Here is a 27,685-nt window from a genome sequence, read left to right as displayed (position 1 = left end):
GTACAAATGCCATTGTGTTAAACAACATTTAAAATATTCACCAATTTTGGGTCCCCTGGGTGGAGCAGTTTGTCAAGTATCCAACTCGGGTTTCGGCTCAGGTCATGACCTCAGGGTCCTGAGATCAAGCTCCGCACTCAGCAGGGAGCCTGCTGGAGAGTCTCCTCTCCTCTCCTCTGCCCCCACCCTTGAAATAAATAAATAAATCTTAAAAAGAATTAAAAAATCAAAAAATAGTCACCAATTTTTATTATAAGAGGATTTCTTAAAAAGCACTTTGTTTTCTTCCACTGAAAAAAATCATCTCAACCACTAATGATGGGCACATGCTCACAAGACAGGTAAGAGAGGGTGTAGTTTGGGCTCGGTTAGCCTGTGAAACTAAGCCACGTTTTTTTCACCTGTAAAATGGCATAATAACAATTACGCCATGCAGCCATTTGCAAGGATAGAATGAAATGAAATGGATAAACAAGCCCCTTGCCAAGCACCTACTCATAGCCGACGCCCAGCAAATGGTACTTGATATTGTTCTCTCCTTCGGGAGACCTAGGATAATAGTAAACATAATATTCTTTTCCTGTGTCACTGTTCGCTTGGATTTTATTGGAAATTTATGTTGTAGGGGAAACTTGCAGAGTGACCCTGGTAACGTGTCAGAAATACATCACTGGCTGGCTCGAAGCCCTCCCATGGCTCTACCTCGTCTCCACTGCTCATTTGGCCTCACCAGCCACCACTCCCCTGCCTCCCCTTCTGGGCTGTTCCTGGGACATGCCTGGCCACCTCTCTGCCTGGAAGCTTCTCCTCCAGAGCTCTGCATGACCCACCCCCTCCCACTTTCGGGCTTCTGTTCCAAAGTCACCTGACCCCCCTGTTTAGAAGCATCCCCCACCCCTCCCACCCCTGTATGCCCCTTTCCTCACTTTCTTTTTCTCCCCATTTCATAGGACATGTATTGCCATCACTGGTCTGTGTGTTCACGCCCCACCCCCCTTCCCCGGATATAAACGAAAGCAAGAGATTTTGTCGATGTGGTTTGCTGCTGTGGTCCTCACATCTAGAACAGCGCCTGGCACCCAGAAATAGCAGAGCAAGTAAAGAAAAGCGGGGGCCAGGATTCAGGCAATATAGGTTTTTATTCCAATTCTGAGGCTCACCTGTCCTGTGACCTTGTACAATTCACTTGGCATTCCGGACTCTTCATTGCCTCCTGTCCGCAGTGGGCACGGCAATCCGCCTGCTGGCCACTTGGTGGGGTTGCTAGAGGATTAATCGAGGTGTGTAGGCACATTTACTGTAAGGGGGCGCAGAAACATGACAGATTATTATCATTAGTTGGTGACATTTGGGAAAACTGCCTACGCGCACACTGTTTTGAATGTTTTCAAACTGGGAATTATTTTCCCTGTAGCATTGGTCTGGAGTAAGATTGCTCAGTCCAGGGCGCCTGGGTGGCTCAGTTGGTTAAGCGACTGCCTTTGGCTCAGGTCATGATCCTGGAGTCCCGGGATCGAGTCCCGCGTCGGGCTCCCTGCTCGGCAGGGAGTCTGCTTCTCCCTCTGACCCTCCCCCCTCTCATGTGCTCTCTCTCATTCTCTCTCTTTCAAATAAATAAATAAAATCTTAAAAAAAAAAAAAAAGATTGCTCAGTCCAGTATGACATCCACCCCCAGCACCACCACGCCTGCCCTGCAGCATGAGGTAAGCAAGGATGGTCCACATTTTCTCAGAACCAGTGAAAACCGGGGTTGACCTGAAGATTCTAGAGCTCTCTCGAGGTCTGAGTAGCATCTTTAGTATTTGTCTCATTGTTCTATGAAATGCCTGGACACGGTTCTCTCTGGGGGGGTTTGAAAAACCGTATGAAGGGAAGAAACCTGATGATACACGTTCTCTCGGATAGCGAAACAATTCTATCCGTGCACCCCCTTATATCCAAAGGGGGGGGTATAACAGTTTAAGAGGTAGTAAAAGGATTCTCTTCATTGGTTATGCTAAGGTTGTTCAGTCTGCATTTTTAAAAACTCCTCCCATGACGTCCAGAGACCAAGGATCTTTCTCTCGTAAATGGACACTCTTGAGCAGGAAAAACAGGCATGTTTCCTGAGACCAGGTCAGTGTGAGAGGTCATGTTGGCAGCACTGGAGAGTAATGAGTGTCCCACCAGCAGAGGCCACAGTATCCAATAAAGCTCGTCTCTCTAACCAGTCACCCTTGTCAGCACCTACAAACACCTGTGCTTAAGCTAACTAAGGGTCCAGGCTCCGTGTGTGATGGAACAGCACTGTGCTTTCAGAAGACAACTTCAGTATCTACGTGGCAACCCGGGTGATGTCCCAGGTTCCCTGGGAAATAAAACATGTGAGTGTCAAAAAAAAGTTATGGAACAGGTGATAAGATGGTGTGGGAAAGCAGACCTGGGAAACATAAGCCCTCATCCTCACTGCTCTGCAGCAATTTAAAAATGCCAAGTTTCTCAGGGAGGGGAATGAAGAAAAGAGGTGAGCGCCATCTTGTGGAGAGACCCGCAGGTGCTCGTGGTCCCCTGCCGGCCCCTAACCTCTCTTCCCAGCCCGAAATTCTGCCAAACTCACCCCCTCTTCACCATCTTCTGACTCAAACGCATTAGGAACATATATTGGACAACATTGTTTCAACTTTTCCAAAATAATAGTCATTAAAAGCTAATACCTCTAATCTGCCCTGCTAAGGTCTCCCAGAGGCTGTGCGCCGATCCGCTCCCCAGGAAGGTTACTCTATGGCATCTGTCTTCCCCCCAGACGCCTTTCTCCTCAGTTTGTTGGGGTTCCCAGTTGGGAGGAAGGGAGTGACGGTTCTTTTGCTCATGCAGCCCCTCCCCCACTCAGGGTCACACCATTTACGTTCATGCAAGAAACATTTGTTATAAACTAAAGAGCCCACAGGCACTGGGGATGCTCAAATGAATAGGGATAGGCTTTGGCTTTGGGGCACTGTATCAAGGAGTCGGGCCAACGCATCCCCGTGATAAGTGCTGACTGTGCACAAAAAGCAGTGAGTCCAAAGGAGCTGGAGAAAGAAGAGAGGCCATGGATGCTGTCAACACCCCCAGGGTCCCCCTCCCTCAGTGCTCCTCTCCAGACTCCTCAGTGCCATCTGGAGCTGCAGCTTTGGCCACGTGGACAAGCCCGTCCTCTGGGGCCCTCTGCCCTCCCTGGCTAGGCTGGCCTGGGTGTGGACACGTTGCCTTTCCTCTTAGCTCATCCAAGGCAAGGTTGGAATTTTCCCGTAGAAATGTTTACTAGGCAACTAAAGGAAAAAACAAAAGAAAAAAAAAGAAGAAAAAAAATGAAACAGCTTGAGAGAAGGTGCCTTTCACCAATGGCAGGCACCTCAACTTTGGTGCAGACTGGTTTGGGGAGAGCAGCTTCTCAGCACACAAGCCCCTCTGGCTCCTTCACTTCACATGTGTCTCCAGGGCTGCAAGGCCAGGCTGAGGCCGACTGGCTCCCGGGCCTGCTAAAATCTGCAGTATCTTCCAGAACCTGCTTCCTAAACTCTGCTCTTAGATGAGCTCATGGCCCGGGGATACCAACGCACAGAGAGTTTAAGCAACTTGTCGAAAGTCACACAGCTGGTCATTGGCAGAGCCAGGCTCGGTCTCAGGCTCACGGCTCCAGACCCTGGATTCTTAATCATGATGCTCTCTGTTAACCAGAGTTAAGTAATTTTTTTCCAACCCCCAGGCAACTCTCAAAATCAGTGTTTCCGGGGTACAATTTCCGAGCATCAAGTTCCCAGGGCCCTGGATTCTGTGGTGTTCTACCTCAGGTCATCCACTGCTGCACTAACCCAGCACGGAGGACCCTGCCTCCTCACAGAGGACAGGGCATGGGGACAAATGCTCTCTACCGGGCTCCAGGGCCCATCTCATCCAGGTTTCCTGCCCAAGTCTTGTCTGCACATCTTGTAATGTTTCTTGTACAAACTTGCTTACATCACTGATTTTTTAAGAACCTAGTTATTTCGAAGAGGAAGGGCTTGAGTTTTCTTCTTGGCATGCTTCGTGCCATAGCCCACGGGAAGGCCAAGACCCTGTGTCTGATTATTTTCTCTGTGCCCTACTAGAATTATGTATAGTTGCAAAGCCTGTAGGCCTGTAATTACGGCCTTCACACATTCTTGTTATGTATTTTATCTAAAAAGAAAATTCTGATAGCAATTGCCTGCTTCCTGCTTTTTGAAACTTATTAAGCAGTACTTATAAGCCCTAAATGTACACCTTTAGAGTTGTAACACCTTCTATTACAGTTCTCACCCAACTGAAGGAATAAAAGCCAATTTTACCGAGTTAACATGAAAATGATAAAAATTCGTTTTCGCCTCGTTCTGAAACCTTCAGCTGGAAATGGAGTGTGTCAAATTATTTTAGTCAGCTGTGGCTTCCTCCTTCCTTCCAAATATGCCTGCTTAGTTAGGTCTATTGTTTTGTAAAATCACATCTATTTTCTCCGACTATTATTGATGTGAAGTGTGAATATAGCATGCTGCCTGCTGGGCTGGAAATACACCCATAGAGCCAACCCCATACTTCATTTATGATCTATTATTCCCCATTATTCCTGCAGAGTTCCTGATTGCATTCTTATTAATCGTTCTAATTTGCCCTTCATTGTGTCAACTACTTGCCATTCAGCGCCGGGCCTCTGCTCAGCTGGCTTCCAGTGTTTAGTAACTTATGCCTCGATGTGGCCTCTTTGGACGGTGCAGCGCGAGGAAATTCAGACCCTCAGCATCTCTTCTGCTGCCGAAGAGGACGTGGCAGAGGCCTCATGTGCCCGCATCTTAGGTGGCCCGTAGTTAGGTCACTTCTCCTCTAGCCATTACTCATTCCCTCATCCTGCCGCTATTTATTGAACACCTTAGGCAACTAAGCCTATGCCGGGCGCTTTGGTAATAGGCCTGCCCATGCTCCCAGCCTGGTGAGGATAGAGGGCCAGCAAAGCCATTGACCACAGCCCAGGAGCCCATCCTCCTGGGGTGCCCTCAGGCCCCCCGTACTGGTTAGGACACTTTCAGGTATGGGTCACAGAAACCCACTCTCAAGGGATAGGCAGCAGGGAAAACATCATCTCTCTCTTTTTTTTTAAAGATTTTATTTATTTATTTGACAGAGAGAGACAGCGAGAGAGGGAACACAAGCAGGGGGAGTGGGAGAGCGAGAAGCAGGCTTCCTGCCGAGCAGGGAGCCCGATGTGGGGCTCGATCCCAGGACCCTGAGATCATGACCTGAGCTGAAGGCAGATGCTTAATGACTGAGCCACCCAGGCGCCCTGAAAACATCATCTCTTAAAACAAGAAGTCAGGAGACAGGGCTCATGACACAATAGTGTTAGAGGGTCACTGTGACCTGGGTCATTTTCCTCTTCCTGCCCCTCCCCCTCAGCATGCTGGCTTCCTCCTGGGGCTGACTATCCCCATGTGCTCACCGGATGGCTGCAGCACTTTCTAGGGACACTTCTGGTCATGACTCCTTCACAGGAAGAGGAAAGGGGCTTTCTCTTCCTGTTGTCTTTTGCTAAGAGTGAAGAAATCATTCCTGAAAGCCCCCCACCAAATTATCCCTTGGGTCTTCTTGGACAAACTTGCGTCATCCCACACTTGTGTTTAAACCAGTCACTGGCAAGGGACATGGGGTCCCCATGATTATCTCAGACCCATCAGGACCTTGGGGTGGGAAAGGTACCTGTCCTCCCTAAATACGTGGCTGCATGGGAGGGTGGAATACTAAACAAACTTAAGGTTCTGTTAGGAAGCAGAAAGAGAGGTAATGGCTGCCGGGTAGACCACTATGGTCACTTTCTCTCAAACTTGAGGAATGATCAACTTCTTCTTCTAAATGAAAAAAAAAAAAAAAGGATTCCTAAATGGATGTGGACTTTGTTATCTTTATTATAATGTTCTTAGTATAGTCACATAGCTATAAAGCTAAAGCCAATCTATAAGTTCAGTACAAACGTACAAAACCAAGGAAGTTAATTGTCAACATTAATTTAAGATGGCGGGCAAATGACGTCGTTTTACTGAAGCCAATAGCCACTCCCCACCTGAATAAGCTGCTACAGAAGCCTGTGTTGTACAGTAACCCAGTCCTCTCTCCACTGTCCCTTCACCCGCACCACTGTAGAGTTCTGTTCATCCTTGAAACTGATGCCACTTGGCTTACGACTGGCATGAACAAGGTCTACATCGGTCCCTTTCCCGTGAGCCAGTGAGCATGTAATGGAGTGTTACTTGATGCTCACAGGCTACATTTTAAGAAACAGTGGCTTAGAATGCTTTGTACTAACATCCCACCTGTAATCAGAAATTCTGGGAATTGAACAATAGCTAAAATATGGAAAGAGCCCAGATGTCCATCAAGAGATGAATGGATAAAGAAAAGATGTGGTGTATATATATATATATATATATATATATATATATATATATATATATATATATAAAACACGGAATATTACTCAGCCATCAAAAAGAATGAAATCTTGCCATTTGCAATGACGTGGATGGAACTAAAGGGTATTATGCTAAGTGAAATAAATCAGAGAAAGACAAATATCATATGATTTGTCTCATATGTGGAATTTAATAAACAAAACTGATGAACATAGTGGAAGGGAAGGAAAAATAAAGTAAGACAGAAACAGAGAGGAAGAAAAACCATAAGAGACTCTTAACTCTAGGAAAAACTGAGGATTGCTGGAGGGGAGGTGGGTGGGGGGATGGCATAACTGGGTGAGGGGCATTAAGGAGGGCACTTGATGGAATGAGCACTGGGTGTCATATGCAACTGATGAATCACTAAATTCTACCTCTGAAACTAATAATACACTGTATGTTAATTAAATTGAATTTAAATAAAAAATTATAAAAATAAAACAAAATATAAAAGAAAAAAATTCTGGGAGTCAAAATGTTATTAGTGAGGATAGGGAAAGGGTAAAAAGAAGGAAAAATTCAATTAGCAATAATCACGCCTCGGATAAACCTCATTGGCTACGATACTGCCACTGCGCAAAGCTAAAAGAAGGAAAAATTCAGAAGAGAGAATTATGCATTGTAATTAGAAAATATACAAAAAATGTAATGAATTTTTTTCACCAAGCCCCTACAGATAACCCCATATCACCTCAGTTTACCCACATGTGTGCACAGACTATCATTTTCTGCGTGTGCCATGACCTGAAAAAGCTATGTTCTAGAGGCTCCTGTTCATGTGCTTTAGGAGAAAAGATGTTCACAGCAGTGTTATTTATAACAGCAAAAAAGTAGAAACCGTTTGAATGTTAGTTGGTTAAATAGATTGTGGTATATTCATACAATGGACAATTTTATATAGCAGTGAGAATTAACGAACCACAGCTACATCCCCAAAATACAAGTAACATCTACACAACTGCACGGATGGAAGACATCACTAAAATTGTATCTTTAGGGGTGCCTGGATAGGTCAGTCGGTTCAGCATCCGCCTTCAGTTCAGGTCATGATCCTGGAGTCTTGGGCTTGAGCCCCGCATCAGGCTCCCGTTCAGTGGAGAGTCTGCTTCTCCCTCTGACCCTCACCATGCTTGTGCTCTCTCTCTCTTTCTCTGTCAAATAAATAAATAAAATCTTTAAAACAAACAAACAAAAAAAGCTGTATCTCTAAGACTGCCACTTGCTGAAGCTGTAACCTTTTGGGCATCAGTAAGAACAAAAGCAATAATGGACTGAAACACATGTCTATGTTCAAATCTGTCCTTTCAGCAACAAAACTACACCAATTTGCTGGTTATTCCTATACTAGGAGACCAACTTAGTATTTTAAAAACTGATAAGTAACAGGAAAGTATGACGCATTTATCTGGTCTTTCCTGTATTAACTGTAGCTAAGATAATCAAATAGTTGATGAGGAAAAGTTTCTCTCGTGGAAGCATCCCAGCAAGCGAAATGAAGGGAAAAATGATTTAAAAATTAGAAAATCACCATTTTGCAATCTTTAATCACAATCTAGGCATGAATAGCCAGGCATTCGTGGTTCCCAGTTGAGATACACAACACTATCTGAAGTATTCTGGACCCCCCAAAACAACAACAAACAAAAAACACCCCCAAAAGAACTCAAGATCTAACTACTAGAAAGCCCGAGGACAGGGACACAGGCTGAAAGACACCACGTGCATGCAATTAGCAAAATCCAGGTCCTACAGGATGAGTAATTTGGCTTCTTCCACAAATATATTCCAAAGGGGTCAAGAAAAGAAAAGGAGCAAGTACAGATTAGAAAAGATGTAAGAGGCACATCAACTAATTGGAATGATTTGAACTTCTTTGGCTCCTGATTTGAACAAACTATAAAAAAGATATATATATGAGACAGCAAAATTTTTAAATCATTGTGCATTTGATGATATTAAATGATGGATGTTAATTATTTTAGGTGGGATATTGATAGTATAGTTATTTTTTAGAGAGTTTAACTATTTTAGAGAGCCATACTGAAATATGTATGGACAAAATAATGTGATATATGAAATTTGCTTCAAAATAACCCAGAGGGAATGTCTAGATGAAAAAAGATTGGGCATGAGTTGACAACTGTTAGGTTGGCTATTGGATACATGGGGATTTATTATACTATACTATTTTTCTTGTCAATATCTATGAAAATTTTTGGAAATTTTCCATAATAAAATTTATTTCCTAAATTTTGTTATCTCTAGGATAATTAGTGTATATATTCCACTCAGCAAATATTTTATTTAGTGCAAACCTGTACCCAGGATGACGATAAGACTAGTCAACCTCTCTGGGCTCTGTTTCCAATCCTGGGTCAGTGATTCACTGGCTTCTGCTAGAGTAGATGTGGGGAGTGTCCATAAAATAAGCAAATTTCAATTCAACACTCTGTTAAGGATGAAAGAAGAGATTTTTAACCAGTTTGTAGTCAAGAGACAGCAGGTCTGCATGCATGTGAGCAGTGATATTCACCCGCGTCGCATTAACTAGTGGTTTTATACAATACCACTCAAGGGGCATCTCTGTCACTCGAGGATGACACATACCCTTATCATCATAAGCAGGTCATAAGAAGCTCTCCTGATCCAATGGGTCATCTTCCCTGTCATACTCCCCCTTTCAATCTAGTTAATTCTGATAGCAGGCTTGGTTTAGGTTACATTTCATTGCAGATCGACTAGAAAATTATGAGTTCAACTGGGATGCAGGAACACACATCTTATTCCCACGGTATGCATCAATGGTTATTTTCCTGCTCTCCCTGTCTCCTTCAGGGGTCAGCAGACATGAAATGGATGCAGACAACTCACAGGAAGGAGTCAGTGCACAGTGGCAGGGATTTTGTCCAATTACAGTTGTGCCAGTGGCAGACCTATGGGGAATGGCACCTTTGCCGTAAAATGCCGTGCCTGATGCCAAATGATTAATTCTTTCAAGCCCCACATCCGCTTCAGCTTGTTTTATGAGAAAAGGATGTAAATAAGAGCTAAAGTGGTGGCCACAGTAGAAAAGCAGGCAGTGGAAATGCACCACTGCAGAGTTCTGAAAAGTAAAATTAGATAAGAATTCTGTGTCCTTGGGGCACCTGGGTGGCTCAGTCAGTTAAACGGCTGACTCTTGGTTTCGGCTCAGGTCATGATCTCAGAGTCGTGAGATCAAGCTCCTAGTCCGCTTGAGATTCTCTCTCCCTCGCACTCTGCCTCTCCGGCACCAATAGATAAATAAATCTTTTTAAAAAAAGATATTCTGTGTCCTTGAATAAATGTTCTCTCCTCAAGCACTACACTTTCTTATACTGGGTAATTAGTGCTTGGAATGGTGTCCAACCCAGCTGGAAAGCAACAGCCCCCCACTGCTCCCATTTGGAGGGAAGGCTGCCGTACAAGGATCCATTTCCGTACTGGGTCTTGGAGTTATTGGGAGGACCAAATTATGAGGACTTGATAGTACTTTCTCCTCCCCACCCTCATTTATTTCCTCTCTTAAGACACCTCTTCCAAGTATCACGGCACTTTTAACTGCTTCCAAGAGAGTATTTCAAAGATGAGAAGACCCGCATTCCTAGAAGTGGTCCCTTGTTCCCCACCGGACCCTGGCTACAGCCACCCCAGGGTTGTCCTGAACCTATGAGTGGAGAGGAGATTGAGGAAAAACTAGTTTATTGTCATAATGAGACAAATGCATGGAGAGAAACAGAGCAAGGAAGCTCCAGCCCTGGCCACCCTCGGTGCAACGATCACGCGCATGTCCCCTTCCTCCCACAGGCCCTGGGAGTTCACTCGTCCTCAGCCAAAGCCATGGCACCCTCTCATCCTGACTCCTTGAGAATGGTCTCAGCTCAGGTCAGGGCTCTAGGAGGGAACAGGGACTCTCTGATGCAGCCCAGGGGATGCCTCTAGGTTCACGTGGGAGCCACGTGTCGTCTCAGCCCTGATGAAGCCCAAGGAAATCTGGAGCTCAGAGCTGTAATCAAATATATCATAATTTATGCCTTAGATTCCTGAGTTGGGTTATCCTTGTTTCTCTCAACAGACTGAGTAATTGCTGCGGACCAAGCACCATGCTAGGCAACGTTTGCTCACAGCTGGATCTCTTCCAAAACAGACTTCAGGCTGCCTCGGCCCTGTGGGAAGGCCTCTGCGTCTTCCAGTTACGGCTTTTCAACCTTTTTTTTTTTTTTATAAAGGAGGCCATGGACAACACAGGTGCTTCTTGTGCGAGCTCCTCCTTCAGAAATCAGCTCCCTGCTCAGCTGGACAAGGACGCCAGGGTTTTTCCTGTTTTGAATATTCTTTTACTCCCATCTTCAGGCAAGAAAATACAGCCCTCCCTCTGTCCTTGGCAATCAGACAGAAGCAGCGTTGAGACTCACCCACCGCTCGCCTCCAGAAGCAACTGATTACTCTGGGCCTCCGTGTCTTCTAGACAAGTGGAAACTGCCCCAGCCTGTGGAATCAGCCTGAGGAGACAAAAAGCCAGTTTCAGAGATGTAGTTATTGAAAATTTTGCCTCTGTGTCCAACATTTCGATAATTTATTATTTTTTTATTTTTTAAAAGATTTTATTTATTTATTTGACAGAGAGAGAGAGAACATGAGCAGGGCGGAGGAGCAAGGGGAGACCAAGAAGCAGGCTCTGCACTGAGCAGGGAGCCTGATGAGGGGCTCAGTCTCAGGACCCCGGGATCATGACCTGAGCTGAAGGCAGCCAGCTTAACCGACTGAGCCATCCAGGCACCCTCGATAATTTAAGTAATTTCTTATAGGTCATAGAATGCCTATATTTCTCCCCCATGCCCCACCAATGCCTGCAAAACTTACCGCTTTGTCACTTATTTCACACTTAGCACAATATGGGTCAATTTTGTTCTGGATATTTTTTGGTTCCCAAATGATATTATTAAAAGGTGAGGCCAGTTGGCAGCACTGTGGGACGGGATGGTGACAACTTCTGTGGCAGAATTTCACTTAGCATAGAGAATTCCTTTTTGACATACCCTTTCAGGTATCGTTTTGTTGTGGAAAAAAAAAAAAAAATAGCCCTTGGGGCCCAGCCAAGAAGGATGGCAGAGAGACAACATGAACAAAAGTTTCCGTTTAATAAATGTCTTCAGGGTAGCCCAAGAGTGAAAAGCCAGGAGACCCTAGACCAGGAAAAAAAATTTAAAAGGTAGACAGAGAGGAGTAAAAACACAAAGAAGTGCACAAGGTTCTGCTTTGAAGAAGAACCAGGGAGAAGTTTCAAGAGGGAAAAGAGAGCAGAAGGACTTGTAATAACCAGGATTTTGATTATCAGCAATATATAGTCATTTGGGGGAGGTTTTGTGGGGTAGTCACTAGCCTCCTGTATGACCCGCCCACACATTCCCCATTTCCTCAAACCTTGAGGGGAGATGGATCCTCCAGTGGGGACGCTGCAAGTTCAGGAGGAACAACACAATGAGACAATCAATAATTTGGAGAGAGAGGGTTCCAGAACAAGAAGGTAGAAGTGACTGGGAGGAATCTTAAAACGCCCCCACTTCCCTGCAAATATGAGAAGGATGCTGGTTTTCCCAGCATTGGTGAAACAGGGGTTTGAGGAACTTTATTTACATTTCAAATGGAGTAATGACCCCAGCAGCTAGACTGGGCCAATCTATGCAGCTGTGGATTGGATGCGCCCTCTCCTGCAGGCCCAGGATCTAACTCAGCAAAATGTGTGCTGAATTAATTTGGGTTACCATGAAGATACTGGTCTTAAATTGGGCAATAAGAACCTGAATACACATCTGTCTGTCCCTTTCCAGGCTGGAGTCTGGCTGATGAACAAGATCTTTTTCATTTGGGACCATAAATAACACATTCAGAAAGATTCCATCAATTTAGCCCTGCGGAAATATTGGTGTCAGAATTAGCAACACTGTGGTCTTTGTATGACGTGAGCCCTTTCAGAGAACCCACTAATGCCCTCCCCCGCGGATTTTGTTAATCGCACCTTTACAAAGGGGCCCCTATTTGCTAAGAGAATGACACAAAGGGGTGGTCCTCAAGAACTTTACCACCGATTTCTCTGCATTTTTTCTTTCCCATATAATCACTTTTTAAAGAAATTAAAATAATCATCTGTGGTTTTTTTTTCTTGTAAATATGCTATAGTCACAAAACTTGGAACATCAAGGGGAGAAAAGAATCACAACCCTCTCCTGTTGACACAAGCAACTGTGAACATTGTAATTTATTCCTATGAACACTTTGATATATTTCTTTGCAATTCTCCATTGTTTCATTTTCTTCGAAAATTATGAAACCTTTCAAACACACAGAAGATAACATAACAGACATCTATATACTGATCACTAAAAAAACAAATACGTGATCATTTTACGTGTAATTGCAGATATCTCTCTCTTTAAATAGGTAAATCATGACAGATACAGCAAGAGCTCCCACCCTGGGATCATATCGGCGCCCCCCCGACACCCACATGCTGTGGCCACATTGTGCGGCTGGCAGCGGGCCTTGGTCCAAGGTCTGACTTTGTACTTTGTGCAGCATATTGCTTGTATCCATAAACACCTACTGCCGTTTTGAGCGTTTTTGCATGTACATAAAGGATAACCTATCGTTTATCTTTTCGCTCTTTATTTTCCCTTTCAATGTTATACTGGTGAAGCTGGCCCAGACCTAATTCACTCCTTTCCACTGCTGTATTGACTACAGTCTAGCTGATTCATTCCCCTGCTGAGGGAGGTTAGCTTGTTGCCACTTTGTTGCTCTTGGAAACATTTTGCACAGATTCTTTCCTGTGCCTCCTTGCATATAGATGAATTACTGGATCCTACCACATATCCATCTTCATCTTCAGTAGAAAGTGACAGATCCCCCCCCAAAATTTTGCATAATGTGCACTCCCATTTTTACAAGTTCCATCTGCCTTATTTTCGCCAACACTTGGGAATAACAGACATTTATTTTTTCAATTATGATGAGGTTGTGTCTTTTTTTTTTTGATATATTGACCTGTCAGCTTCCTTCTTTTTATTATTATTATTATTTTTTAAGATTTTATTTATTTATTTGACAGAGAGAGACACAGCAAGAGAGGGAACACAAGCAGGGGGAGTGGGAGAGGGAGAAGCAGGCTTCCCACTGAGCAGGGAGTCCGATGCGGGACTTGATCACCGGACCCTGGGACCATGACCTGAGCCGAAGGTCATGCAGACGCTTAATGACTGAGCCACCCAGACGCCCCTGTCAGCTTCCTTCTGTTCAGTTTCCTATTACTTTCCATTGGATTGTTTGTATCGTGGTGGATTATTTGTATGGGTAATGAGGATGAGTTTGGAAGGTTCTAGAAGCATTCAAAACACTCTCTGTTCTTTGTGGGGGTGGTGACTGTGCTGGTACACCAGTGGGAGACCTGTGCTTTCAGTTGTTTTTGTCGGGGGGCGGTCCCCTGCCAATTCCCATTGGTACAAACCATCCCAGAAAGGAGAGAAGCGGTGGAGAGGCTGAAAGGGAAAGGAAAGAGAAAGGGAACCAGTCCTCTGTTGGGGGCTCCTGTGCCATTTTTGTCAAAAACTCAACCAAGGTGTGATCTGGGTGAGTGAGGTTCAAGCTGACTTTGGGGAGTTGGAGAAAATGAAGAGGGTTATAAATTAATTCACTGGGGGGCTGGGGAAGTAGAGAGTAGGACCATGAGCAGAAAAGGACTCAGGTAGTCCAAGACACAGGAAAAGCAGACCCGAGACACTCCCCAGGGGGCTTGTCATCGAGTAGCCTCGTGCTCCTTGAGGTCAGGTCCATGCTGGAAGAAGGGGAAGGCTCTTCATTGTTAGCTCCTCCCTTGTACTCATCTCTTTCATTTATAAAACCAATGGACTGAAATCCTGCTCACCTTTCTCCTGTCATTCTTAGGCACTCTTTCTCCTCTCCATCCTATAGCCACCCTGTTGGCCGAGGGGCTCTCTATGTGCACTTGGGTGGATCAGTGCAGTTGTCTCCTAGACGGCTTGTCCAGTCCAGTCATCCCGCACACTGTCCTAATGAAGCTCACTAAAGCACACTTACTGAATCACATCACAGCTCAAGATGCCCTAGTGCATTCTTTCTCACAGCTGGACCCACTGGGCTCATCTCTTGCAGCCTATCTCCTTCCTTCTCCTTCGCATGCCTCATTCGTATCCACCTCCAAACCTTTGCTCAACTGTTTCTACAGCCTGGAATATTCTCTCCCCTTGACTTGTTCAATCTTTCACAACAAGTCTCAAGACCTCTCTTGTCCATGAAACCTTCCCTCACCATTCCAGGCTTCTCCGCTGCTACATTTACTTTGCTCTCTGGCCAGAGGTACAGGTTTTCTCCAGGTTAGCTATTCCTAAATCCAGAGAGACTGAACACTCTACTCTGTGGTGACTACAATTTACTGAACTTTTTATGTACTAGACAGTGTATCTGTTTCCACCTGGATCTCTACCACAAATCCAAGAAGTACATGCTATTACCATATGTTAGGGATTCACATTCTAAGATCTCTGAAATCTGAAGCATCTTAACAATGGATGGCATCTTATAACTGCAGTTACCGCAGTGGAAGTCTGATGTCTTCCGGAGAATACCTGCACTTGCTTCTGTCAGAACCCGGGGCACTACCAAGCAGAGGTTACTTTAAAATGAATCCTAGGCTTGCTGGTGTGAATTCAATCCACCAACTGATCTGAATACTGTTTTGTGGTCCAAACCCTCACGGAAGTTTTATTTTTCTCTCTCCCTCATGTCCCCAGATGGAGGCAGGCTTGTTTCCTCAGTGACTTTTCTGCGTGGCAGAGTTATTTCTCTTTACTCTTACATAGAGAATGACTTTGATGTCCCAGTTTTACGGGAGGTCTCCTGTTAGACAATCCATCTCTGGCATTTTCTATTTCTTAGTTGTGTATAAAACAATGCTATAGGGATGCCTGGATGGTTCAGTTGGTTAAGCATCTGCCTTTGGCTCAGGTCATGATCCCAGGGTCCTGGGATGGAGCCCCACATGGGGCTCCTTGCTCATCAGAGAGCCTGCTCCTCCCTCTGCCTGCTGCTCCCCCTGCTTGTGCACTCTCTCTTTGATAAATAAATAAAATCTTTTTTAAAAACAATGCTATATAAAATAATGGCTTGCACCTTATCTCCATGATACAGTAATCCCATTCACATATTTAAAAAATGAAGGAATTAGTTCAGAGCCTGTGGACAGAGATGTGTGAATGAAAAGTACAAGAGGCATTTAGAAATGCCTGTTGGTTAATTCACTGGTTGATTGCTTCTGACCCTACATCTCTTGGAATTAGATTCTCCATCGAGCCACTTTACTCTGAATCCAAATCTCAGGTGAGCAGCCTTTCAATGAGGTACACATAGCTTGATATGTAAACTCACCTAAGCAAACAACTGATATTTAATCTGTCATCATTCCAATCACCGAACCAGGGATTAAGAGAGAGCAGAAGTTGGGACTGTCCTGGGAGCACATCTCAGAGCAGAGCAGGGACTGGGTAGCTCTTCACCTTCCACCTCGAGCTCCGCTCAGCTCACAAGGTCAGAGGCCCTCAGATCTCTCATCCACACTCAACGCTGGTTGTAAAAGTCCTTTGCGCTGGGTATTCTTTGAGGGTTCTTTCAGAGAAAACCACAAATTTGAGTCCTCTTCAGCAATTCCGCACTCGACATACGTGAGTCCCACAGAGATTCTGTTGCATGAGTACATTTCAGTCAATCTGAAAACTAAGCAAAATCAATGTACAGTAACAGAGGTCATTTGAGGGTTACTCTTGTGGGAGTGGAGTGACTGGAAGGGACACAGAGGCGGTTTCTGGGATGCTGCTCATATTCTGTTTCCTCATCTGAGTGCTTGCTACACTCGTCTGCTTGCTTTGTGAACATTCTTTGAACTGAACCCTCAGGGCATGTGTGGTTTTCTGTATGCACGTTACGCTTAATTAAGAAAGCTTAATTTTTAAAAAAATAGAAAATCGAAAACACCCTGAAAACTTGGCTGAGGTGTTTAGAGAGTACTCCTAAGAGAAAAAAGACTCATAAAGGGAGGAAGAGAATGGGGAAGATAGAGGAGGAGGTGATTTGAATCCTACGGCTGGTGGGGCTGCTGGGAGTCAGATGGCTGGAGGGGGCCCCCAGACAGAGCCCCACCGCGACTTTCTTACTTTAAAACAGTGTCCACACTCCAGTGAACCGCAGCTATGAGAGCAGAGTTCTTAAGACACTTCTAAGATGCTCTTCTAGCAGACACTCAGTGGGAAACTAGGCTGGCCACATCCAAAAACAACTCCTGGTGGCTTCTCTCCTGGCCTCGGAGCTCCGCAAGCAGAGACGCTGAAGGTGCAGGAAGGGTCACCGGTGGAGGAACCCACCCTCCGCTGCGGCCGGGAGCCTTTCACTGGCTGGCCTGCTGAGCAATCACAGGGGTCCTGGCTAGGGCCAGGGCTTAGGAAGACATTTTAGGGAGCCCACCCGGTCTCCAAAAGGAGCAGGGCACCGCTGTGCTGTGACTTACCCTGGAAGCTCTCCATGCCCGGCCCTGCGCTAGCTCCGGGCATAAGGAAGCCATTTCGGACCGTCGGGGTAAGGGACTGAAGCCTTACGATGCTGACCGCACGGCTGCTAAGAATCTTTATGAATCAGCTAGGTCGCTATCTTTCTGGGTCGGTTTGTGTTATGTACACGTGTGCGTGCGAACGCACACTGACCCACTGGGTTCCTGTGGAGATTTAGTATGAAGTGTGGTGGAGGGGCGCCCGGGTGGCTCAGTCGGTTACGCGTCTGCCTTCCGCTCAGGTCATGATCTCAGGGTCCTGGGATCGAGTCTCGCGTGGGGCTCCTCGCTCAGCGGGGAGTCTGCTTCTCCTTCTGCTTCTCCCCACTCGTTCTCTCTCTCTCTCTCACTCACTCTCTCTCTCTGTCTGAAATAAATAAGTACAAATATTAAAAAGTCTTGTGGATTGTGTCTCCCACTTACAAAGCAGCCTGTGTAAAAAAGAACAAACCCCGAGAGGTGATGGTTTACATTGGGTGCAGCCCGGGGAGGAGGAAGGTGATCCGGGGACCCAGCCAGCAGCTGCTAAAAGCAGAACTCTGTTTGCAGCGTTCTGGGAACATGTATGCACCTTTGTGTCCTGCGTAAGGAAAGGAAAGGGACTTCCTGCACGAGCCCTATGGCCTGAAGCTTAGGGAGAAAGTCTTCTTCCTGTTTCCAAAGGAAAGAAAAAAAAAATCTATCAAGCGAATGATTCAAGGCTCAACTCTCACACACTCACTGGGTAAACTGCAGGATAGTGCTTTTTGTGTAGTACTGGGCCGGGTTCCTGAACGACTTTGAGCTACTTAGCAAGCACCGGGACCCTAGAGGCAACAAACAGTCCTGTAAATAACAACACGACAATGAGTTACTGACATCTGCCTCACCCATGGGTTTTGGAAAATGACTTCCATTCACATTAGCATTTTCTGAAATTTTTTAAATTTTTATTTATTTGATTTTTAAAAAATTTTTAAAATTTATTGGAGAGGGAGAGAGAGAGCTCACAAGAACAGGGGGAGCGAGAAGCAGACTCCCCACTGAGCAGGGAGCCCGGGGGCTCAATCCCCCAATGCTGGGATCATGACCGGAGCCAAAGGCAGACGCTTAACGACTGAGCCACCCAGGGGCCCCACATTAGCATTTTTTAAAATGTCTTGCCAAACCAAGAAAAAGGTGTGACCCTGCTCATTCCCAGCACGTTGAATTCAGCAGTAATAGGAAGATGTTTTGTTCTCCGTGTTGCAGAATGCGGTCCCCTTTGACCCTGCTCAGCTAGATCTGCACTCCTGGGCACAAATCCTCAGGGCAGAGCATGTCCCTGCCCCCGTGATGCCGTCTTCTGTGGGGAGCCTGTGGTTCCTCGAGGCAATGATGCTGCAGAATGACCGGGGCCAGGGTAGCCCTGTGAGTTTCTCCCCCGTTCTGAGGAAGGGTCCTACTCTCTCTGCCTAGGAGACGGCAGAGCAGACTGCGGCTGCATTTGCGATACGGCTTCTTGCTTCTTCCTGGCTAGGCAGTTGGAGGAAAACCAACTATTTCTTCCTTTCAGAGCAATGTGTGTTCTCTGGGAAATACAGAGCACCATTCTTGCCAACTGTTCCGGAAATCTGACCCTCTGCAACGCTCATGGATGTGCAGATGTGCCCCATGGAACACGGGGACGCCGCTGCTTCATAAAGGAGAACAGATCTGCCTTAAATCTCGCCCTCTTACCACAGGCGGCCCAAAACTTAAAGTCGACTTTTGGACCAGGTTTGCAAAAAGGGCAGCTGTTTGGAACATCCACGTTCCACCCACATGAATTTAATATGCCTCCCAAGACAGTGGAACTCTTCCCTCCTTCAGTGAACAGTATGAGAAGCAAATGAATGATGGGAAGCAAGTTCACTTCCTAAATTCTTCTCTGGGCCACCGTGGAGGGAGTCAGGTGTCTATATTTTCACTGTCCCTCCCTGACGGACAACACAGGCTTGAATGCAAGCATTTTCTCAACACTGAGGCCCAATGCCTGGGTCCACAGCGAGCAGGAGCCGGCCTTCCGTGACCCGGGACTTGCGTGACCAGCTGCGGAAAGAACTGCAGGGCACACTCGAGGTCACCCTCCGACAACCCACCTGTCCCTCGCTTGTGGTCCCTGCTCTGCAGATTGGTTTAGATGCTTCAGTCCAGGCTGAATCTGCAGAGGGAAGCAGGGGGGTCCACAATGCTGATGTCTGGTCCAGTGAGCAGGTCTGGCTGCTTGGAGAGAGAAAATGCCCTCAGGATCAGCTGATCACAGAGCCCAGAATGCAGTTCACTCTGTGTCTTATCCCATCTAGTTGGCATCCATTCCACAAGGATTTGTGTTTGGAGGTCCCTTCTCTTGCTGCTCTTTCACTCTCTTTCCTTTCCCTACATTCTCCTGGGCTTTTCTGCCCCTACAGTTCTCCTCAAGATTCCTGGCTCCACAGCGAGGTCCTGGAGGTCGCTTTGAATATGATCTTCAAAATTCTCCTCACAGGAGACCATCAGGAGAAGCACAGAATGTGTTTCTTCTAAGGTGATGCCTCCTTTAGCAAAAGTCCTTTGGGTGTCAGAGTGACACATTTCTGTCTCCACTCCATCTTACTGTGTATCTCCTCTCCCGCTAGATGGAAAGAGGAGGGAAAAACCAATCTCACCGCTTGGCATTTCTCCTTAAACATTTCTTGTAACTGTAGCATCAGACTTTGTCCCCTTTCAGGCACTGGCAAGTCACTTTTTGAGTCAGGGCCCCCTCTCTTAAGTCTACGGAATCCTAAAATATGGATGCTGCCAAATTCGCCTCTCCTGATGGCCCATTGCCAAGGAAAAACAGGGCCTATTTTTATTTAGAAATCTTTAAAAGTAGTGTAGGAGGTGGGAGGGTGGACAAAGTGACTTCTGAAGTCCAGCCTAGGCTCAGGAAATTCTGCCAAATTTGGAAATGTAGGTTTTAAGAGACTTGGGGGGGGGGAGCGGCGCTTCACACAATGAGGTCCTTTTTAGCATTTGCTGCTGCAGTCTGATGAGCTGAATTAATCACTGTTCTTCACAATCAACTAAGGAAAATGGCCTTTCCTTCAAAAACCAGCTGTCAGCAATGACTATAAATTGGTTCATTTTACATGGAAAGATGCCCTGTGATAGGTTGTCAGCTAAATGAATGCTTACTTTGATGTAATTTGAAACAGAGTGTTAGAAGTGACAATATATGAATAGAACAAGACAGGGTAATAAACAGCAATTTCTTTAGTCCCACTAAAGGCACCACGAAGAACACACCCAAGGGGTAAATTTTGAAGCTGACAAGTAAAAATCATAATCCCAACAATGATGCCTCATGTTTATTGAGCATTTGCTATGTACTAAATGCATTAGTTGCCTTATCTACAATTAAAACATATCCAAGGACTATTTGCTATTGAGACCTGCCAGGGCTTCATCAAAATCACAGGTCCATGTCAATGATCTAAATGCATCAACTAAAAGAGATTGCCAAACAAACAAACACAGAAATAAATAAATAAATAAATAAATAAATAAATAAATAAATAAATAATAACAAAGATTGCCAAAGTGGATCAAAAACACGACCCAACTATACTTTGTCTGCAAGAAACCCACTTTATTTTTTTTCATTCAAGATTTTATTTAAATTCAAGTAGTGACAAAAAGGGGCACATGCACCCCAATATTCATAGCAGCAATGTCCACAATAGCCTAAGTTGGAAGGAGCCTAGATGCCCTTCAACAGATGAATGGATAAAGAAGACGTGGTCCATATATACAATGGAATATTACTCAGCCATCAGAAAGGATGAATACCCACCATTTGCATCGACATGGATAGAACTGGAGGAGATTATGTTAAGTGAAGTAAGTCAAGCAGAGAAAGACAATTATCATATGATTTCACTCATATGTGGAACATAAGCAATAGCACAGAGGACCATAGGGGAAGGGAGGGAAATCCAAATGTGGAGAAATCAGAGAGGGAGATGAACCATGAGAGACTATGGACCCCGGGAAACAATTTGAGGGATTCAGAGGGAAGGAGGTTGGGAGGAGGGGGTAACAGGGTGACAGGTATTGAGGACAGCATGTGCTGTGATGAACACTGGATGTTATACTTAACTAATGAATCGTTGAACACTACATCAAAAACTAATTATGTACTATACTGTGGCTAACTGGACATAATTAAAAAAAGAGTCTGTTTCTTGGTTCTCTCTCTCTCCCTCCTTCTCTTTTCTTTTCTCATTTGTTTTGTTTCTGAAATTCCATATGTGAGTGAAATCATATGCTATTTGACTTTCTCTGACTTATTTCACTTAGCATTATACTCTCTAGTTCCATCATGTCATTGCAAATGTCAAGATCTCATTCTTTTTTACAGCTGAATAATATACCATTGCATAAATGTACCACATCTTTTTTTTTGCAATCACAACCTCATATTTTATTTTATTTTATTTTATTTAATTTTATTTTATTATGTTATGTTAGTCACCATACAATACATCATTGGTTTTTGATGTAGTGATTCATGATTCATTGTTTTCATATAACACCCAGTGCTCCATGTAGTATGTGCCCTCCTTAATACCCATCACTGGGATCACCCATCCCCCACGCCCCTCCCCTCTAAAACCCTCAGTTTGTTTCTCTGAGTCCAGAGTCTCTCATGGTTCGTCTCTCCCTCCCATTTCCCCCCCTTCATTTTTTCCTTCCTTCTCCAATGTCCTCCATGCTATTCCTTATGTTCCATAAATAAGTGAAACCATATGATAATTGAATTTCTCTGCTTGATTTATTTCACTTAGCATAATCTCCTCCACTCCCATCCATGTTGATGTAAAAGTTGGGTATTCATCCTTTCTGATGGCTGAGTAATATTCCATTGTATATATGGACCACATCTTCTTTATCCATTCATCTGTTGAAGGGCATCTCGGCTCTTTCCACAATTTGGCTATGGCAGACATTGCTGCTATGAACGTTGGGGAGCATATGGCCCTTCTTTTCACTACATCTGTGTCTTTGGGGTAAATACCCAGGAGTGCAATTGCTGGGTCATAGGGTAGCTCTATTTTTAATTTTTTGAGGAACCTCCACACTGTTTTCCAAAGTGGCTGTACCAACTTGCATTCCCAACAACAGTGTAAGAGGGTTCCCCTTTCTCCACAACCTCTCCAACATTTGTTCTTTCTTGCCTTGTCCATTTTTGCCATTCTAACTGGTGTAAGGTAGTATCTCAATGTGGTTTTGATTTGAATTTCCCTGATGGCTAATGATGAGGAACATTTTTTTCATGTCTGTTAGCCATTTGTATGTCTTCTTTGGAGAAGTGTCTGTTCATGTCTTCTGCCCATTTTTTGACTTCATTATTTGTTTTTTGGGTGTTGAGTTTGAGAAGTTCTTTATAGATCTTGGATATCAGCCCTTTGTCTGTAGTGTCATTTGCAAATATCTTTTCCCATTCTCTGGGTTGCCTCTTTGTTTTGTTGACTGTTTCCCTTGCTGTGCAGAAGCTTTTTATCTTGATCAAGTCCCAAAAGTTCACTTTTGCTTTTGTTTCACTAGCCTTTGGAGATGTATCTTGAAAGAAGTTGCTGTGGCCGATATCAAACAGGTTACTGCCTATGTTCTCCTCTAGGATTTTGGTGGACTCCTGTCTCACATTGAGGTCTTTCATCCATTTTGAATTTCTCTTTGTGTATGGTGTTAGAGAAGGGTTGAGTTTCATTCTTCTGTATATAGCTGTCCAATTTTCCCAGCACCATTTATTGAAGAGACTGTATTTTTTCCATCGCATATTTTTTCCTGCTTTGTCAAAGATTATTTGACCATAGAGTTGAGGGTCTGTATCTGGGTTCTCTATTCTGTTCCAATGGTCTATATGTCTGTTTTTGTGCCAGTACCATGTTGTCTTGGTGATCACTGCTTTGTAATATAGCTTGAAATAAGACAATGAGATGCCCCCAGCTTTGTTTTTCTTTTTCAACATTTCCTTGGCGATTCGGGGTCTTCTGATGCCATACAAATTTTAGCATTGTTTGTTCCAGCACTTTGAAAAATGTCATTGGAATTTTGATTGGGATGGCGTTAAAGGTATAGATTACTCTGGGTAGCATGGACATTTTAACAATGTTTATTCTTCCGATCCATGAGCATGGAATATTTTTCCATCTTTTTGTGTTTTCTTCAATTTCTTTCATGAGTGTTCTGTAGTTCCTAGAGTATAGATCCTTTATCTCTTTGGTTAGGTTTATTCTGAGGTATCTTATGGTTTTTGGTGCTATTGTAAATGGAATCGTTGCTCTAATTTCTCTTTCTACAGTTGCATTGTTAGTGTATAAGAAAGCAACTGATTTCTGTGCATTGATTTTGTATCCTGCCACATTGCTGAATTGCTGGATGAGTTCTAGTAATTTGGGGATGGAGTCTTTTGGGTTTTCCACATAAAGTATCATGTCGTCTGCGAAAAGAGAGAGTTTGACTTCTTCTTTGCCAATTTGAATACCTTTTATTTCTTTTTGTTGTCTGATTGCTGTTGCTAGGACTTCTAGTACTATATTGAACAATAGTGGCGAGAGTGGGCATCCTTGACGTGTTCCTGATCTTAAGGGAAAGGCTCTCAGCTTTTCCCCATTGAGAATGGTATTCTCTGTGGCTTTTTCGTAGATGGATTGTATGAGCTTGAGGAATGTTCCCTCTATCCCTATACTCTGAAGAGTTTTAATCAGGAAAGGATGCTATATTTTGTCAAATGCTTTTTCTGCATCAATTGAGAGGACCATATGGTTCTTCTCCCTCCTCTTATTAATGTGTTCTATCACATTGATTGATTTGAGAATGTTGAACCACACTTGCATCCCAGGGATAAATCCCACTCGGTCGTGGTGGATGATCCTTTTAATGTATTGTTGGATCCTATTAGTTAGGATTTTGTTGAGAATTTTGGAATTCATATTCATCAGGGATATCAGTCTGAAATTCTCCTTTTTGATGGCCTCATAGAATGAGTCTGGAAACTTTCCTTCTGTATCTATTTTTTGAAAGACCTTCAGGACAATAGGTATTATTTCTTCTTTGAATGGTAGAATTCCCCAGGAAATCCATCAGGCACTGGACTCTTGTTTTTTTGGGAGGTTTTTGATCACTGCTTCAATCTCGTTACTGGTTATTGGCCTATTCAGGTTGTCAATTTCTCCCTGTTTCAGTCTTGGCAGTTTATAGGTTTCCAGGAAGGCATCCATTTCTTCCAAGTTGCTTAACTTATTGGCATATAGTTGCCAATAATAATTTCTAATAATTGTTTCTATTTCCTTGGTGTTAGTCAGGATCTCTCCCCTTTCATTCATAATTTTATTAATTTGGGTCCTTTCTCTTTTCTTTTGGATAAGTTTGCCCAGTGGTTTATCGATCTTATTAATTCTTTCAAAGAACCAGCTTTTAGTTTCATTGATCTGATCTACTGTGTTTCTGGTATCTAATTCAGTGATCTCTGCTCTAATCTTAATTATTTCTCTTCTAATGTGTGGCTTAGGCATCGTTTGTTGCTTTGTCTCTAGTTCTTTAACGTGTAAAGTTAGTTGATGAATTCAGGATTTTTCTATTTTTTCGAGTGAGGCTTGGATGGCTATGAATTTCCCCCCTTAGGACCACCTTTGCAGTATCCTATAGGTTTTGGACGGATGTGTTTTCATTCTCATTGGTTGCCATGAACTGTTTAAGTTCTTCTTTGATTTCCTGGTTGACCCAAACATTCTTGAGCAGAGTGGTCTGTAGCTTCCAAATGTTTGAATGTCTCCCAAATTTTTTCTTGTGATTGAGTTCCAGTTTTAAAGCATTATGGTCTGAGAATATGAAGGGAATAATTTCAATCTTTTGGTATCAGTTGAGACATGATTTGTGACCCATTATGTATTCTGGAGAAAGTTCCACGTGCGCTCAAGAAGAATAAGTATTCTGTTGTTTTAGGGTGGAATGTTCTGTATATATCTGTGAGGTCCATCTGGTCCAGTGTGTCATTCAAAGCTCTTGTTTCTTTGTTGATTTTCTGCTTAGATGATCTGTCTATTGCTGAGAGTGGAGTATTGAGGTCTCCTACAATTAACATATTATTATTAGTATGACTCGTCATTTTGGTTAACAGTTGGCTTATGTAGATGGCTGCTCCCATGTTGGGGGCATAGATATTTACAACTGTTAGATTTTCTTGTTGGATAGACTCTTTAAGAATGATATAGTGTCCTTCTGTGTCTCTAACTAGAGTCTTTAGCTTAAAATCTAATTTGCCTGATAGAAGAATTGCTACCCCAGCTTTCTTTTGAGATCCATTGGCATGGAAGATGGCTCTCCATCCCTTCACTTTCACTCTGGATGTATCTTTAGGTTCAAAATGAGTCTCTTGTAGACAGCATATGGATGGGTCCTGTCTTTTTATCCAGTCTGCAACCCTGTGCCATTTTATGGGAGCATTTAGGCTGTTCATGTTGAGAGTGATTATTGAAAGATATGAATTTATTGTCATCATGTTGCCTGTGAAGACCTTGTTTCTATAGATTGTCTCTGTAAATTTCTGTTTTATATCACTCTTGGGGTCTTTCTCCTTTTATAGAACCCCCCTTAATATTTCTTGCAGGGCCAGCTTAGTGGTCACATATTCTTTCAGTTTCTGCCAGTCTTGGAAGCTCTGCATCTCTCCATCCATTCTAAATGACAGCCTTGTTGGATAAAATATTCTTGGCTGCATGTTCTTCTCATTTAGTACCCTGAATATGCCTTGCCAGCCCTTTCTGGCTTGCCAGGTCTCACGTTATTCCGATGTTCCTCCCTCTGTAGGTAAGGAATCTCTTCCCCCTAAATGCCCTTAAGATGGTTTCCTTGGTTCTAAGATTTGTGCATTGGCCTGTTTTCCTTGATCTTGGGAGGGTTCCTCTCTGCCCGTAGGACATGAATGTTTGTTTCATTCCCCAGCTTAGGGAAGTGCTCAGCTACCATTTGCTCAAGTATATCTTCTAGTCCTCTCTCTCTCTCCACTGCCTCAGGGATCCCAATAATTCTGACATTGGAACGTTTCATGGTGTCACTTACTTCTCCGATTCTGTTTTCATGGATTTTGAGTTGTTTCTCCCTGGCCTCCTCTTTATCCTTCTTTTCTATCAATTGGTCTTCTATATCACTAATTTGTTCTTCTGCCTCGCTTACCCTAGCTGTTAGATTATCTAGATTAGATTGGATCTCATTGATAGCATTTTTAAGTTCTGCCAGTTCAGCTTTCATTTCTGCCCTTAGAGACTCTATGTTGCCATTAATCAATTTCTCCATTCTAGCTATTGCCTTTGCAACTGCTACCCTGAATTCCATTTCTGACATCTTGGTTATATCTGTATCCATTTGTAAATCTGTGGTAGAAGTCACAGTCTCTGAGTCTTTCCTATTTGGGGGGTTCCTCCTCCTAGTCATTCTGTTGAGGGGTGGTTGAGGGAATGTACAGAGTCCAAATTATTGACCACAACCCAAGCAAGATGTACCTATATTATAGGGACATTAAGGTTGTTGGCCTCTTGTTCTCCTAGCCTGTCTTCTGGGGGAGATGCCTGCCTTGCTGTTACTAAGGCAACCCTGTTTGGGCAGAGTTGCCCTGCCCCCTGTGTGTGGGGGGGTGGGTTCAGTGAAAACTGTTTTTCTGGGGGGCTTTTGTTCTCTGGTGGCTTTCCCTGGCAGCTTTCCACATCTCTTCTGAGAGTCAGAGCAGAAGAGATTGTTTCCAACCCTCTGCCTCAGAGCAGAGAGATCACAGTCTGTTCTTCAGTGAGCTTTCTAGGCCGCACTATCTCCATTTCTGTCTGTGCTGCTATAACCTGCAGTGTCCTGGGTTGTACACCCTTCAGCAGTACTCCCAGTCCTCGCCTCCAGGTCAGGGCATGGGGGCACGTCTCTGCTCTTTGTGCTTTTAAAACCGCCAGCCCCCCTCCCCCCAGCCATTCCAGGTTTCAGTATGGGGGGCTGCCCTAGAGTCCTTTCCCTGCCACTACTGGTCTGCAAGTCTGTGCCCTGTCCCCAGTGCGGGGGGCTATTGCTCATGGAGGTGTAGGATCCCCACGGCTCCCTCCCCCTTCCATTTATCTTCAGATACATGCCCACAGAATCACGGGTCTCCGCTTCATACCTCGAAACCAACCGCCTGCGATATTCTGTTTGTACAGATCCAGATCTATCTTCTTACATCTCAGGCTGATTTCGTGGGTGTTCAGGGTGGTCTGGTAGATATCCAGCTCCTTGAACTGGAGGTCCTTGCTAATGCAATAAGGAAAGAAAAGTTACACAGATTGGGAAAGAAAGACATAAAGCTGTCTTTGTTCATAGATGACTTGATCATCTATGTAGAACTGACTAAAAACCCTTTTGGAACTAAGGATACAAAATTGATACACAAAATTCAATTGCTTTGTATATACTGATAATGAGCAAGTGGCATTTAAATTAAAAGCACAAACCATTTACATTAGCACCCCCCAAAATGAAATACTTAGGTATAAACTTAACAAAATATATAGAAAGCCTATATGAAGAAAACTACAA

At 44.1% G+C, this 27,685-nt stretch overlaps 1 long non-coding RNA gene and 1 other non-coding gene across 2 annotated transcripts; both read right to left on the bottom strand.

Annotated features, from left to right (window-relative positions):
* Positions 1-1,164: 1,164 nt before the first annotated feature.
* Positions 1,165-27,397, bottom strand: LOC123836902 (uncharacterized). The gene is made up of 4 exons (XR_010413526.1): positions 27,273-27,397; positions 15,940-17,477; positions 10,914-11,000; positions 1,165-1,297 (listed from the first exon to the last, which is right to left on the bottom strand). It is a non-coding gene; the product is annotated as an uncharacterized LOC123836902 (long non-coding RNA).
* On the bottom strand, positions 6,927-7,064 carry LOC123837971 (U4 spliceosomal RNA). Its single transcript, XR_006789332.1, has one exon. It is a non-coding gene; the product is annotated as a U4 spliceosomal RNA (small nuclear RNA).
* Positions 27,398-27,685: the final 288 nt, after the last annotated feature.

This window comes from Mirounga angustirostris, unplaced genomic scaffold, assembly GCF_029215605.1.
Source record: "Mirounga angustirostris isolate CCGP_5_RB_7025 unplaced genomic scaffold, mMirAng1.0.hap1 SCAF_8, whole genome shotgun sequence".
Classification (NCBI taxonomy): Eukaryota; Metazoa; Chordata; class Mammalia; order Carnivora; family Phocidae; genus Mirounga; species Mirounga angustirostris.
The sequence above is the reverse complement of the archived record's forward strand: the minus strand, read 5'-3'. Positions and strand labels throughout refer to the sequence as shown.